Below are 14374 nucleotides of genomic sequence, written 5' to 3' on the forward strand. Positions count from 1 at the left end.
CCTTTGCAGATGAATTCAGATGTTTAAGTTAGTATACACTAAAGAGATAAAGCTGAAACAGAGTCATTACTGTTTAAATTTGCAGAACATACATCCCTTGTTTTAATAGACATGGACACTATATAGGAAATATGGGAAAGGCTACATGAGCACCTACATTTTGGCTAGTGACTGAGGGCCCAATCCTATCCAATTTTCCAGTGCCAGTGCAGCCATGCCAGTGGGGAATGCACTGCATCCTATCGTGAGGAGGTGGTCACAGTGGCCCTCTTAAGGTATGGGAACATTTGTTCCCTTACCTTGGGGTTGCATTGTGGTTGCAAGGGTGCTGGAAAATTGGATAGGATTGGGTCTTGAGAGACCTGTGCATGCTTACCTACCCCAGTGAGCTCTAGGGTAGGAGGCCTGAACCAGTAGACAAGTTATCAAGCAGGATAACATAAGCAGAAGAACCTAGGTTTGCAGACAGAGGAGCTCTATAAAAACATGGAGAAGAAGCAATAATATACCCATGGACACAGAACAAACAGACAAACACAAAACTTATTTTCCATGAACCTGGTGACAAGAACACCAATGGTTGTATTTTTATTTTTTGTTTTATTTTAATTAATTCACTTGTAAGGTATTACCATTAGTTGGTTTTAAAGTACTTGTTATTGTATTGTATTTTATATAGCTCTTTTTAGCTATTTTAATTTATTTTTTTTATTATGTTGTATGCTGTTTTGAGCTGTGGAGAAGTGGGATAAAATCTTTTAAATAAAGAAATAAATCAATAAATATAGTGGACTCTTTGATCCCACATCTTCATGAAACTCAAGGCTGCTACGTTTACTCAGGAACCTTTGATTAGGAACCTTGTCAAAAGCTTTTGGAAAGTTTATTCTGTATTTACTAGAAATTCTAATCTAAACCTACTTTCTCACATGGCTTCAAGGTGACTTACAAACAAAACAGCATAAGGAGCAATAAAACAAGTTATATCGAAAATAGAAAAACAACAGCAAAACTTATTTTCCATGGCACAGTCTAAACAGAAAAGTCTTCAGTACAAGCCAGAAAAGTGGGGGACAATGCACCAAGGCTGACTCTGAGGGGCCTTGAAGTTCCACTTACAGGTCCCCACTAACCAAGACTCAGACAATGTCTAAGTGCTTTACCGTGCTTTTTGGAAGTTCAAGTATTGATACTCTCAAAGGATTCTAAAAGCCTGGTGAGGCAGATATTCTCTTTGCAGAAGCCATACTTATTCTGCCTGAGCAAAGCTTCTTCTAGCTTTAATAATGCACGCTACCAATATACACAGGTCAGATGCTTCCATATTTCTGATTTCTCACCCCTCCCATATCCTTTTAAAATATGGATGCTACATTGGCTACTTTCCAATCTTTGAATAAGGGATGGCAGGTTTTTCTTCAAATACAGTATTGACAATTTCACATTTGAGCATCCTGTGTGCTCTCAGGTGTTTGCTGTCCTGGCCCAGTGATTTACTAATTTGTATTTTGGCAAATCACTGCAATTATTATTGCTGTTGTGATGTATATAAAAAAGCTAACTATAAGCCATTAATTATTTGATTTTTCTCTGTAAACTACTTTGTGAACTTTTGTTGAAAAGCAGTGTATAAATACTGTTGCTGTTAATAATAATAATAATAATAATAATAATAATAATAATAATAATAATAATAATAATAATAATAATGGATGCTTTAAAAATATTTAGAATTGAATAAAAAAAATGCCTTATTGCAGGAAGCAAATGTATTTTACTTTGAATGCAGTGTCACTTTGAAATGATCCAAGAGTAGGAAAATAACCACTCCTGCATGTACTATACACTTTACCAACAGTAGCATACCAGCTCATGCAGAATAGTATCTTTCCATTAACTTTACCCACCCACCAATCTTGACTGTGTTAGAGATGAATAACAGACATGTCTTTTTTTCTGTTCTTGCTGTAAAAGACTCCTGAGAAGTAGCTTTTGTGTGCAAAATTTGGGAAGGAAAACAATATGTGAAAGTTAGGGAGAACTGTACTGCTGGACTGCAAGTTAAATGTTGTGGCCTTTGTTTCTCCTTCTTTGGCATTTCAAGGAAAGAAAAGCTTGTAAATACTTCCACATTTATTATTATTAATTATTATTATTATCAGTATGTATATACCACTTTTCAATGAAAAGTTCACAAAGTGGTTTACAGAGAAAAATCAAATGACTCCCTGTTCCAAAAGGGCAATCTAAAGAGATGCAAAAGAACCCCAGGAGACAGCCACTAGAAAAGACACTGCTGGGGTGAGGAGGGCCAGTTATTCTCCCCCTGCTAAATAAAAGAAGAGCACCCACTTGAAAAAGTGCCTCTTACCCAGGTAGCATATAACACAGGCCAATACACATTTTGCTTCCTTATACGTTACACCAATTCCTGGGTATATTTGGGGTGCTGATTCCAAAAATGGCATCCGTTTTGCCTGAACACTTCTAGTTTTGGAGATAGAGTATAGCCTCTTTAGAGAATAATTCAAGCAGCTTCTTCATGAGGAAGCCTACATCATGGCTTCCTCATGAGGAAGCTGCTTGAACCATTCACTAATGAGGCTATACTCTATCTCCAAAACTAGACGTGATAGGGCAAAACGGATGCCATTTTTGGAATCGGCACCCCAAATTCATATCAAACCACCATAAAGTTTGGGAAAAACTTTTCTGACCCTCAATTTTGTAGGACTGTGTAATCATCTTAACATTTTAAAACAATGGTGGAGAGTTCTAAAGATTTTCACAGCCCAATCCTATCCAGGCCTTCTGCTGATGTGTTAAAATATAAAACCCAAAGTGACAGAGTGACCAGAAACAATGGAGGACACAGCATCTATACTGTTAACCATTGTAGAGAGGAGGGAATTTTGGCAGGTGCAGCTCAATACGTAAAGGTTTAAAAAGCTGCACCTGCCAAAATCCCCTTCTCTACAATGGTTAAAGGTATAGGTGCTATGTCCTCCAATGCAGTGGTTCTCACTCCTTTAGCACCAGGATCCACTATTTAGAATGAGAATCTGGATGATAATTTAAAAGAGAGGGAGCAGAAAAAACCCTCTTACCTCCTGGAAGGGAGAGAGAATCCCTATATTCATTCTTGACAGTGGCTGAACCAACATTTATAAGAAACAGACCATGACATCTTTTTAACCATCTGATTGTAATAATGTGCAAGTAGATCTTTCTTCTGGGGTTATTTACAAGTTCCATCCAGCTGCAAAACAACACTCACAAGATTTCTTAACCAGACAAACACTCTGGAGTGTCTCAAAGGAACTTTGCCTGAATTTTGCAACTCAATTATGCTGGCGTTGTTCACTTTTTCAGTCTTCCCCATAATTATTGCTCCCCCAATGCAGGCACTTGTGGAACACTTGAGCTGTTACTTTTGAGTCACTACTATTACAACAGAATGTAGTGGACTGTACTTTGATGAGGAATATTGATACTTCTTTTTTAAGACAGCTCAAGCAATTAAGAAGTAAACGTGCAATTATTAATGGAATTGTTCACTGCAGAGTCTGGAATAGCCCACAGGCATACCTAACATGCAACTTTGTAATTTTGGGGATGGTTAATTCCATTTAGCTTGAAACACATTTGTTCTGATAACTCTAATTCTTTTATATCTGTCAATAAATTCTATGCAGATTGTTGTATTTGCCTAACCAGATCATCCAAATGCTTGTTTTCTTGTAGAGACAAAATAGTACTTTTGGGAGGACAATTCCTGTGTTTATGTAGATGGAAATTTTAGATACTGTGTCCTCTGCTTATTAAGGACTCTGATGGAATATGCTGGTAACCTTACAACTGCAAACTAAATGACAGGGTTTTTAAATCATCTCTGAAAACTGATTCCATGCAGACTTAATAATTACAAAATTGGGTGAATCTGTTAGCATACAGCCTTAGCTGGGAACAAATCAGTTTAGCTTAGCTTCCTATAATGTGATACATTCCTTCATGTCCTTCTTGTACCACCTGTTCTCCTATTTAAAAGTGGTGACAACAAAAGAAGAAAGATAGAAATGTGGATTAATAATATTATAATTACTCTCACTGAGTTAATGTGAACACATGTTCCTATTTAGCTTAGAAAGCCTAAAAGAAACAATTTTTAAAATCTCATTCCATTCAACCTCATTCCTTCAACCTGAAGCAGCTTTAAAAAATCAGTAATTGATGAATTTAGCCTCTATGAGAAAGCATCTCCAATGGTTCCTCTTCACCCCTAATGCCTCAGAATAGAACACGACAATAGAACATGACAAACCAGGATTTCTAGGCCATCCATCCATCCAAAAGATATATCTCGCTTTTCCTATACCAAAGCAAATGCTCAATGCCCAATGTTCATTTCATTTTCTGAACTACTCCCCCCCCCCCGCCATAGCAACATCCCAAGCTGACCTTTCTGGCAGTGCTGATGAGGTCACTTCCCATGTGACCTGCCATTTTCCCCAGTGGTATCAGAACAACTTGGGATTCAGCAACCATATTGCTGTTGCAAGGTAGGCATTGGAAAAACAACTGAAGAGGCCATTTCAGTGGTGGATTAAATGATGAATGACACGTTCCAAGTGGACACTCTTCTTGAGGCGCACTGCTGAAGCAAGGCAGCCATCTATGTTTCTTTGGATGACCTGAATACACAAGCATACAAAAGTGCATTACACTGAATAAAATAGTTGGTTCAACTATCTCAGCAATATCTACAGCTGACTGGCTTATGGCATTCCAGGGTTCCAAACAAATGTTTTCCTAAGCACCAGGGACTGAACCAAGGATCTCCTATATGTAAAGCCCCTGCTCTATCATTGAGCTATGACTTCTCCCCAGTAACTCTGTGTGTTAGTTGTGTATAGCTTTAGGTGTAGGGGGACAGATTTTATGTGTGTCCCATCAGACATCGTTGAGCCTATAGGTCTATATCCACAAAGGCTGGATATAATAATTTCTGCATGCAAGTTGGTTTTGCTGGATCAGGGTGAAGGAACCCCAAAATGACTTTTGAACAGTAGTGACATACCACTGGCTGCACTATATAGAGGTACTTATGGAAAGGAACATCTGAGCATTCCTGCAACAGCTTCCATTTCATCCACAGCCAGCTGTGCGAAGATCAGAGAGCAGAGGGGGAAAATTTTTGGTCATAATGATAATTCACACAATGAGTGCTACAAAGGAGGCAGAGCCACAGAGGCATGCAAGCAACATATGTTTTCTCCTCTATTGGTGCCAGGGCCATTATGCATGAAATGGTGTTCCTGATGAAACAGCAATGCTATTTTAATCCTGCCTGAGCAAGGCCAAACAATTTACCTTGGGAAACGAAGAGGTGCATGAAAGTGCGTAAAAAAATCAATGTCCAAATTTCCCAGGCCAAGGCTGCAATCCTATGCACGCTTTCCTGGAAGTAAGACCCACAGAACTCAGTGAAGACTTACTTCTGAATATACCTAGGAATGTGCTCAAATTCACTTAATAAGGTATTGTGTGGAAAGAAAATTAAATCTTTGGAAGTGTAATCCTGGATCAAAGAATTTACTAGTGATATCACCTTATTCTCTTTAGTGTTTCATTTAGCTTCAGTGTCCAACTTTTCTGCTATTTGCAGTACAATGGAAATAAAGTTCAGGTCAACAGAGACCAACTAACTGCAGCTTTATAAAACTGTTTCATTTCTAGAAAGCTGCATGCCCTGATTCCGCAGGGTGAAAATGAGCATGCACCTGAAATGACATGTCAAATCCTGGATCCAGGGCTGCACATTTGTCACGAATAGCATTGACCATCAATTCAGAGGTGGGGGATGGAAGAAAGGACTGCATTCTTCTATCTTCACACTGACATCACTTAAATCAAGTTGGAGTCCTTCCTGAACTACTTATGTGATCACTGGTGATGAGGAAGATGAAAGAAGAAAAAGAGAAACACTTGTAATGTGAATGAACATTCTGGCCAGCTTAGGTTTTACATTCATATTCAAAAACTTTTCAAGCTACAAAGACTTGTACAGTGCGATCCTCCAGATGCGTATTCATACATAAATCCCACTAAGGGCGCAATCCTAACCAACTTTCCAGCACTGCCATAGCTGCGCTAGTGCAGCATGTGCTGCATTCTGCAGTTGGGGGGGGCAGTCATGGAGGTCTCCTCAAGGTAGGGCAATGTTTGTTCCCTTACCTCAGAGTTATATTGCCCTTATGTCAGTGCTGGAAAATTGGTTAGGATTGCGGCCTAAATTCCAGTGTGAATAGGATTTCAGCCTAGCAGCCTAAGGTCTCTATAAATTACCTTTAGGAAGAAATATGAATGCACATGCAAGCATGCAGACACCCATACCTTCCCCCCACACACACACACCCACTTCATAAAACCTTAAACCACTAAAGTAAAACATGTCAAAAATAAATGCTGCTATGTATTTCTATGTACCACTGCCCTCTAATGGTAGTTAAGTTGCATAATTCTTGATGTGTGTGTATGTTTTTTAAATGATTAAAATAGTTTGACTTACAAGTATTTCTACAGTACAGATTTACATTGGATTAAAATGCATTCCTTCTCCACTGGGGATGCTAGGGAATGCAGTTCTGTAAAGGGAACTAAGTATCTATGGTAGCTCATTTTCAGCACTCCTGCCAAATATATTTCTCAGGACACTTTAAAGAAAGCCGACACGGTTAAACTGGTATAAGATTGTTGCAGATTTATTGGGTAGCAGCATCCTTCGGTGCACAAAGATACAGTAAAGCCAAATGTGACTTCACATTCTACTACTTTACTAATTCAAAAGGAATTAAGAAGTTGCACTCAAAAAAATTCTCATAGGAAAGTGTTAAATGTTGCCCCTTGAAACAAAAATTGTGGGTGAAGACTAAACACGGGGCTAGTAGATGGATATGGGCTACCTTAATAATTAGCATGTGGGCATTTCTGCAATCTGCAGAAATTAATATGGGATTTCATTTTGATGTTTTGTAGTACAGTTGTTGAGATTTAGATGTGCGGGTTTACAGTCCTGCGGCAGGAAAGAGTGGATAAGAGCTAAGGAACAGAGAAGCAGAGGAACAGGAGGCAGAGGATGAGGAACAGAGAGGCAGAGACTGTCAATGCTAAGGGTGAAAGGAGGGCTTTCTTGAGCACTCAAAAAGTGCACACTGGAGCACTGTCTGCCAAGCAGCCTGCTGCTGCTGCTTTTAGTGTTGCCTTGCTGGTTCTCCTGCCAGGCAGCAGGAGCCTGGATGTCCTATGGGTACACTACCTCAAGTACTGCTGGCTAAGAAATGCTGCTCTGTACCTGTTGGCTGAAGTGGAAAGATACTCATCGCTGCCTGTCTGAGCTAGATGGAGAAATGGCCTGACTCAGTACAAGGCAGCTTCCCATGTCATCTTGGTTGGTATGGTTTTGGAGGCTGCCTTAGTTGTGGTTTATTGATTTCAGCTGACTGCATGCCCCAACCCTGAATGCTCAGGGCAGAGACCAAATGGCAATATACATTTAAATCTCATTCAGATGGAATTAAACAGAACAAGATTAAATCATACTGTAAGACATTATGGCACACATTTGGGTGTACTGGGTGTGCACATTGGGGTGTAATAAGAAAATATGGTTACCTTTCAAATGTTGTCAAAACATTCTCATTGGTGAAGCATGGCATTTTAGTGTTCAAAAGACATTTCATTCAGATGTTTTCTATGCATCCTTTTGCTACCCTGTTAGCACTTCCTCTTTATCTCTTCTTCAGCTTGCCCAACCTTTGTAACAAGCCGTCTGTTTTGCTATGTGCCAGTCTCATTATCAACCCACTGGCGACAACTCCAGTATCAATGAGGGTTTCCCAGATGCTCTTGGATCTTCCTCAGGTTCCAGGGTCATAAATGAGCCAAATGCCTGAGGTGGCACCAAGATTTATAGGGCTGCAACATCACACGCCACTATCTGTGAGCCATCGGTGAATAAAATATTTTTTCTCCTCAACTGACATTATGCTCTTTGGACCTTCTTAATGTCATGAGATGGCATGTGACTGAACTATATTTTTATTTGTAATATTTATAACCCATTTTTCCCCCACTAATGTGGGTGCCCAAGGCAATTCACATCAAATATACATAATCAACAAACACAGCAATAAAACTACACAAAAATTAAAAACAGCAACAGTAAAGACGACCATAATATGAGAGCACAAGAAAAGCACAAATGAATAGTCAACTGCAAACAGTAAAAAATAGCAGTAAGGAAAGAATAAACAGTGGGAAACAACGACCATAATCATCATGTCAGAAACGCCAAACAAAAAAGAAAACCTTTCAACCCACAGCAGAACACTTCCAGGGAGAAGGCAGTTCTCAAAATAAATGGGAGGAAGTAGATCTAATAATAGATATTTATCTGTTATTAATTTATTTAATGTGCAGGTGTTTACGAGAAGCACCCGAAGTGGCATTTAAACAAAAAGAAATTTTAAAAAAAGAATTAGAAACATGCAAAACAATGCATATATGGGGCCAGGATGGATGATATTTTCTCACCTGGATTAGCCCCACATGTTGAAAGGTGTGTGCTCACAGTGTGCACTCATGCTGGTCCAACCCGAGTAAACTGAGGCCAGTTTTCTTACTGCCCAATCCTAACCCACGCTGGAACGGGGAGGCCGGCTGGCCTGCCCCATATCCAGAGTGGGGTTGGGGCTCCCTGCATCCCAGCCCAGGGCAAAGGGAATTCATTCCCCTTACCCCGGATAAAGTGACAGCAGACCCAATGGGTCTACTCGGATCTGTGCCACCTAAAGAGGTGGTGCAGATCCAAGCAGTGCAGCGCTGCACTGGTTCACCTGGGAGTGGGATTAGGATCTGGCCCAAGTGCTGGATCCTGGCCCCAACCCTGACCACAGGCCCTCCCTCCACTCCGGAACACCTCCATTCCGCCCTTCCCCATTCCCCAAGGCCCCCCATGCTGGCCCGACTCGGCCAGTACGCACTTACCAGTGCACCAGCTCTGTGGGGCCCATGTCAGCCTCTGGAGGCTAGCACATGGACGTGCACTGGCCTCCCTCCTCTTCCAGTGGCGCAAAAGTGCTTTACAGCACATTTGCAACATCTCCGGGCCAGCGCAAAGGCCTTGCACCAGCTCAAGGGCCTCTCTGAATTGCATGCTTAATTATGTGGGACAGTCATCCCTCTTTTAAGGTCTTCAGTAGTGCAAGTAGAGGGGTGCTACAGATTATCCTCGCTACCATGTGATTGAGGAAACTAGCTCTGTTTTATCCAGGAACTGAGGGGGGGGGGGTAGTATGCACATGTGCCATAAGCATGCAAATATTTTAACATTTGGAGCCAGATAGACAGTTGAAGCATTGTACAAACTGACCCACAGTAAAATAAGGGATACAATTACTTCATATAACCCCCAAAAAGTATAAACATATTTTAAAGAACCCACTGTCTGGTTTCACTCAAGGACCTTATAACGTTGCTAAAAAATTTCTGTTCCACTATCAGCTGGAACCAGTATCACAATGCTGGCTCCACACAGTACCAGACAGAACGCTGTTTTCTTCATGTAAACCAAAAATGCTAGTCCACATGGTAAAAGGAACATATGCCTGTTTTGCCAAGTAAATTGGGGGAGGAGCACCCCTCAATGATTGCTTTCCCTCTTGTAAAACTTCAGTTGCAATTCTCCTTGAGCTACTCTAACCACCTGAGATAAATAGGAGCTGCTTCTTCCTTTCTCTTCTTGTAGAAAAGATAATAAGGTTATTGGCCAATTTGTACTCCTCTCCTCTAAGCACTCACTCCTCCTCCCCTATTAACAGACCACTCCTTCCACCAAGCATCCCCATAGTACCTGCTGGCAAAGTAGAGTAACTGTATTATGAGTCAGAAAAGTCACCATAAGTCAGGTCTGGGCAAAAAACAGAATGAGGCGGAATGACGCAGAAAATCTTGGAGTGTGACCAGTAGCAGTGAGGTCACCTAAGTTTTTCCAGGCTTAATAGCTAATGTACGCATAGAACTGACTTCCAGTAGCACAATCCCACCACAGGCAGCCATAACACCAAATATAAAGCACCATTGTGGGGGGCCGGGGAAACCACTGTATGATCTTGTTCTTCCAACCTCCATGAACAGGACAGAAATAGGTCACACCCATTTCGAGGAGAAAAAAAATGCTCTTTGCAAATACTCAACACTGTTAACTGACTGTTCTTTCATGTGAATGCAGCTTAACATGAACAGAAGAAAAGACAGAAGCATGTTAATGATTTAACATGCATTTAGTCAGCTGAGGTAACTGTTTATGTAAAGACAATTTTGGAAGGTCCTGCCGGAGATTGAAATGGATAACCTTTAGAGCTCCCTGACTTCACTCTTCTGTGCTTTCATGTAGGACTGACATGGTTGCACCAATTCCCAGGCATGGTAAGGATGAGCAGGAAGCATGCACATGAATTGTCTCACTGAACATCTTTAATCATTCATGCATTTGTGCTTTCTTCCATAGTTAATGAGCCTGCCTACATTCACCCTAATTCCTGCTCCCTCACTTGTTCAGGCAGTTTGTTGTGGTTTTGTGTATCTAATCCATCTGTCATTCGATTACAGCTATAGAGCACCTGTTGTGGATTTCTAGACCTTCATACAAGCTGTTGACAAGTTATTCACAAATTGGTCCTTGTCAGCCTGTCAGTGCATTGAGTGCTCTTTGGCAAATTCTTTTGGATACACACAATAATGAACAGTAAACTGCACAGCTTATGAATTAAACAGCTTCATTTTGCCCCCGTCACTTATATTAATAATTGGATCTATGTTGTCAAACATGTATTAAAATCTATGTTTCCTCCATACAAAGTGTGCTGTGAGATCACAATGAAAGGTGTGTTGACCAGCAAAGGAGATTAATCATTTCACGGATAACTTTCCTCTCCCTTCTGAGATTAGCCTATGTGGCTTTCACAAAGAAATAAGCTATTCAGAAACATGACTCAGAGAGCCAATGTGTTGCTGGAATATTACCAAGGAGACCCAGGTTCAAATCCCACTCAGCTATGAAGTTTGCTAGATGACTTTGGGCCAGTCACTATCTCTCAGGCTAACTCACAAGAGCCAGAGTTCAACATTATTTTGCTTATAAAATCAACACTGTGTGTCTAATGTTCCTGAAATTTGATGTTAATCTCTAGGGATGATGTAGCATGTAGCATGATGAAGCAAATTTGGTCAACATTCCTTGAGAAATAACTGAAATAGCACATTCAAACCGATTCACTCATGCTTTGTTCACAAAAATGAAACAACTTTTCTAATCTCCAGAACTATGTGATGCAGTAGTTCCCAAATTTTTTAGAGGCCATACCAGAGGCTGCTGTCTGATTTATAAATGCCAAGGGGTGTGGCTATAATGGTAGTTGGGAGCGGTGCTTCCCCCCCCCCCCCCACCGTGGTAACATGGCAACTCTTGATGCACATAGCCCAGTGGTTCTCAAACTTTTAGAACCGGGACCCACTTTTTAGAGTAAAAATCTGTCAGGACCCATCAGAAGTGATGTCATGACCAGAAGTGACCATCAAGCAGGAAAATTTCTAACAATTCTAGGCTGCAATCCTACCCACACTTACCCAGAGTAAGTCCCATTTACTATCATTATTTAAAGTATATACATAGTAGCCTGTTAGCCATAGTAGTAAAATGTACAGATCTGTGACATTTTCCCAAATGTAGTTACATACCATGGTAGCATAAAGTCTAATATATTAAAAATAAAATATTGAAATGAATGGACGCCCACCTAAAATTGGATCATGACCCACCTAGTGGGTTGAGAAACACTGACATAGCCTAACTTGCTCCATCAGTTTTGTGACCCATCAAAAATTGGGTCACGACCCACTGGTGTGTCCCAGAGCAACAGTTTGGGAACCACGGTATTAAGAAGAAATCAAGGTACATCTACACTGAAGTTTATGTTTTATTTTGATATGGTGCTATTGCAATGCACACAGTTCTCAGCTGTGGTTGAGGAGGAACAGATTGGTGTTCACCTTGGAGTCCAATATCTTCTGCACTAAAAACAGTTAATTCAACCAATGAATTAACAAATCTAAGAATTAGTAACAACAAAACAGAAATGACCTAGACCACTGTCAATTATGCCAGATGGTGTCAAAGAATTGTTGTGAGTCAGTAGAAGGCCAAACTGTACATAAGAACATAAGAACAGCCCCACTGGATCAGGCCATAGGCCCATCTAGTTCAGCTTCCTGTATCTCACAGCGGCCCACCAAATGCCCCAGGGAGCACACCAGATAACAAGAGACCTCATCCTGGTGCCCTCCCCTACATCTGGCATTCTGACTTAACCCATTCCTAAAATCAGGAGGTTGCGCATACACATCATGGCTTGTACCCCATAATGGATTTTTCCTCCAGAAACTTGTCCAATCCCCTTTTAAAGGCGTCTAGGCTAGACGCCATCACCACATCCTGTGGCAAGGAGTTCCACAGACTGACCACACGCTGAGTAAAGAAATATTTTCTTTTGTCTGTCCTAACCCGCCCAACACTCAATTTTAGTGGATGTCCCCTGGTTCTGGTATTATGTGAGAGTGTAAAGAGCATCTCCCTATCCACTCTGTCCATTCCCTGCATAATTTTGTATGTCTCAATCATGTCCCCCCTCAAGCGTCTCTTTTCTAGGCTAAAGAGGCCCAAACGCCGTAGCCTTTCCTCATAAGGAAGGTGCCCCAGCCCCGTAATCATCTTAGTCGCTCTCTTTTGCACCTTTTCCATTTCCGCTATGTCTTTTTTGAGATGCGGCGACCAGAACTGGATACAATACTCCAGGTGTGGCCTTACCATCGATTTGTACAACGGCATTATAATACTAGCCGTTTTGTTCTCAATACCCTTCCTAATGATCCCAAGCATAGAATTGGCCTTCTTCACTGCCACCGCACATTGGGTCGACACTTTCATCGACCTGTCCACCACCACCCCAAGATCTCTCTCCTGATCTGTCACAGACAGCTCAGAACCCATCAGCCTATATCTAAAGTTTTGATTTTTTGCCCCAATGTGCATGACTTTACACTTACTGACATTGAAGCGCATCTGCCATTTTGCTGCCCATTCTGCCAGTCTGGAGAGATCCTTCTGGAGTTCCTCACAATCACTTCTGGTCTTTACCACTCGGAAAAGTTTGGTGTCGTCTGCAAACTTAGCCACTTCACTGCTCAACCCTGTCTCCAGGTCATTTATGAAGAGGTTGAAAAGCACCGGTCCCAGGACAGATCCTTGGGACACACCGCTTTTCACCTCTCTCCATTGTCAAAATTGCCCATTGACACCCACTCTCTGCTTCCTGGCCTCCAACCAGTTCTCAATCCACGAGAGGACCTGTCCTCGAATTCCCTGACTGTGGAGTTTTTTCAGTAGCCTTTGGTGAGGGACCGTGTCAAACGCTTTCTGAAAGTCCAGATATATAATGTCCACGGGTTCTCCCGCATCCACATGCCTGTTGACCTTTTCAAAGAATTCTATAAGGTTCATGAGGCAAGACTTACCCTTACAGAAGCCATGCTGACTCTCCCTCAGCAAGGCCTGTTCGTCTATGTGTTTTGAGATCCTATCTTTGATGAGGCATTCCACCATCTTACCCGGTATGGATGTTAGGCTGACCGACCTATAGTTTCCTGGGTCCCCCCTCTTTCCCTTTTTAAAAATAGGCGTGACATTTGCTATCCTCCAATCTTCTGGCACCGTGGCCGTTTTGAGGGACAAGTTGCATACCTTAGTCAAGAGATCTGCAACTTCATTCTTCAATTCCTTAATAACCCTTGGGTGGATGCCATCAGGGCCCGGTGACTTATTGATCTTTAATTTATCAATGAGGTCTGAAACATCTTCTCTTTTAACCTCTATCTGACTTAACTCCTCGGTCAGGAGGGGCCGTCCGGGCAGCAGTATCTGCCCGAGGTCTTCTGCCGTGAAGACAGATGCAAAGAACTCATTTAATTTCTCTGCCATCTCTAAGTCTCCTTTTATCTCCCCTTTCCCTCCCTCACCATCCAGAGGGCCAACCGCTTCTCTGGCGGGTTTCCTGCTTCTAACATATTTGAAGAAGCTTTTATTATTCCCCTTAATGTTGCTGGTCATGTGTTCCTCATAGTCTCTCTTGGCCTCCCATATCACCTTCTTACATTTCTTTTGCCACAGTTTATGTTCCTTTTTATTCTCCTCATTAGGGCAAGACTTCCATTTACGGAAGGAAGCTTCCTTGCCCTTCACAGCGTCTCTAACTTGGCTGGT

The sequence above is a fragment of the Tiliqua scincoides genome, chromosome 4, assembly GCF_035046505.1.
Source record: "Tiliqua scincoides isolate rTilSci1 chromosome 4, rTilSci1.hap2, whole genome shotgun sequence".
Taxonomy (NCBI): Eukaryota; Metazoa; Chordata; class Lepidosauria; order Squamata; family Scincidae; genus Tiliqua; species Tiliqua scincoides.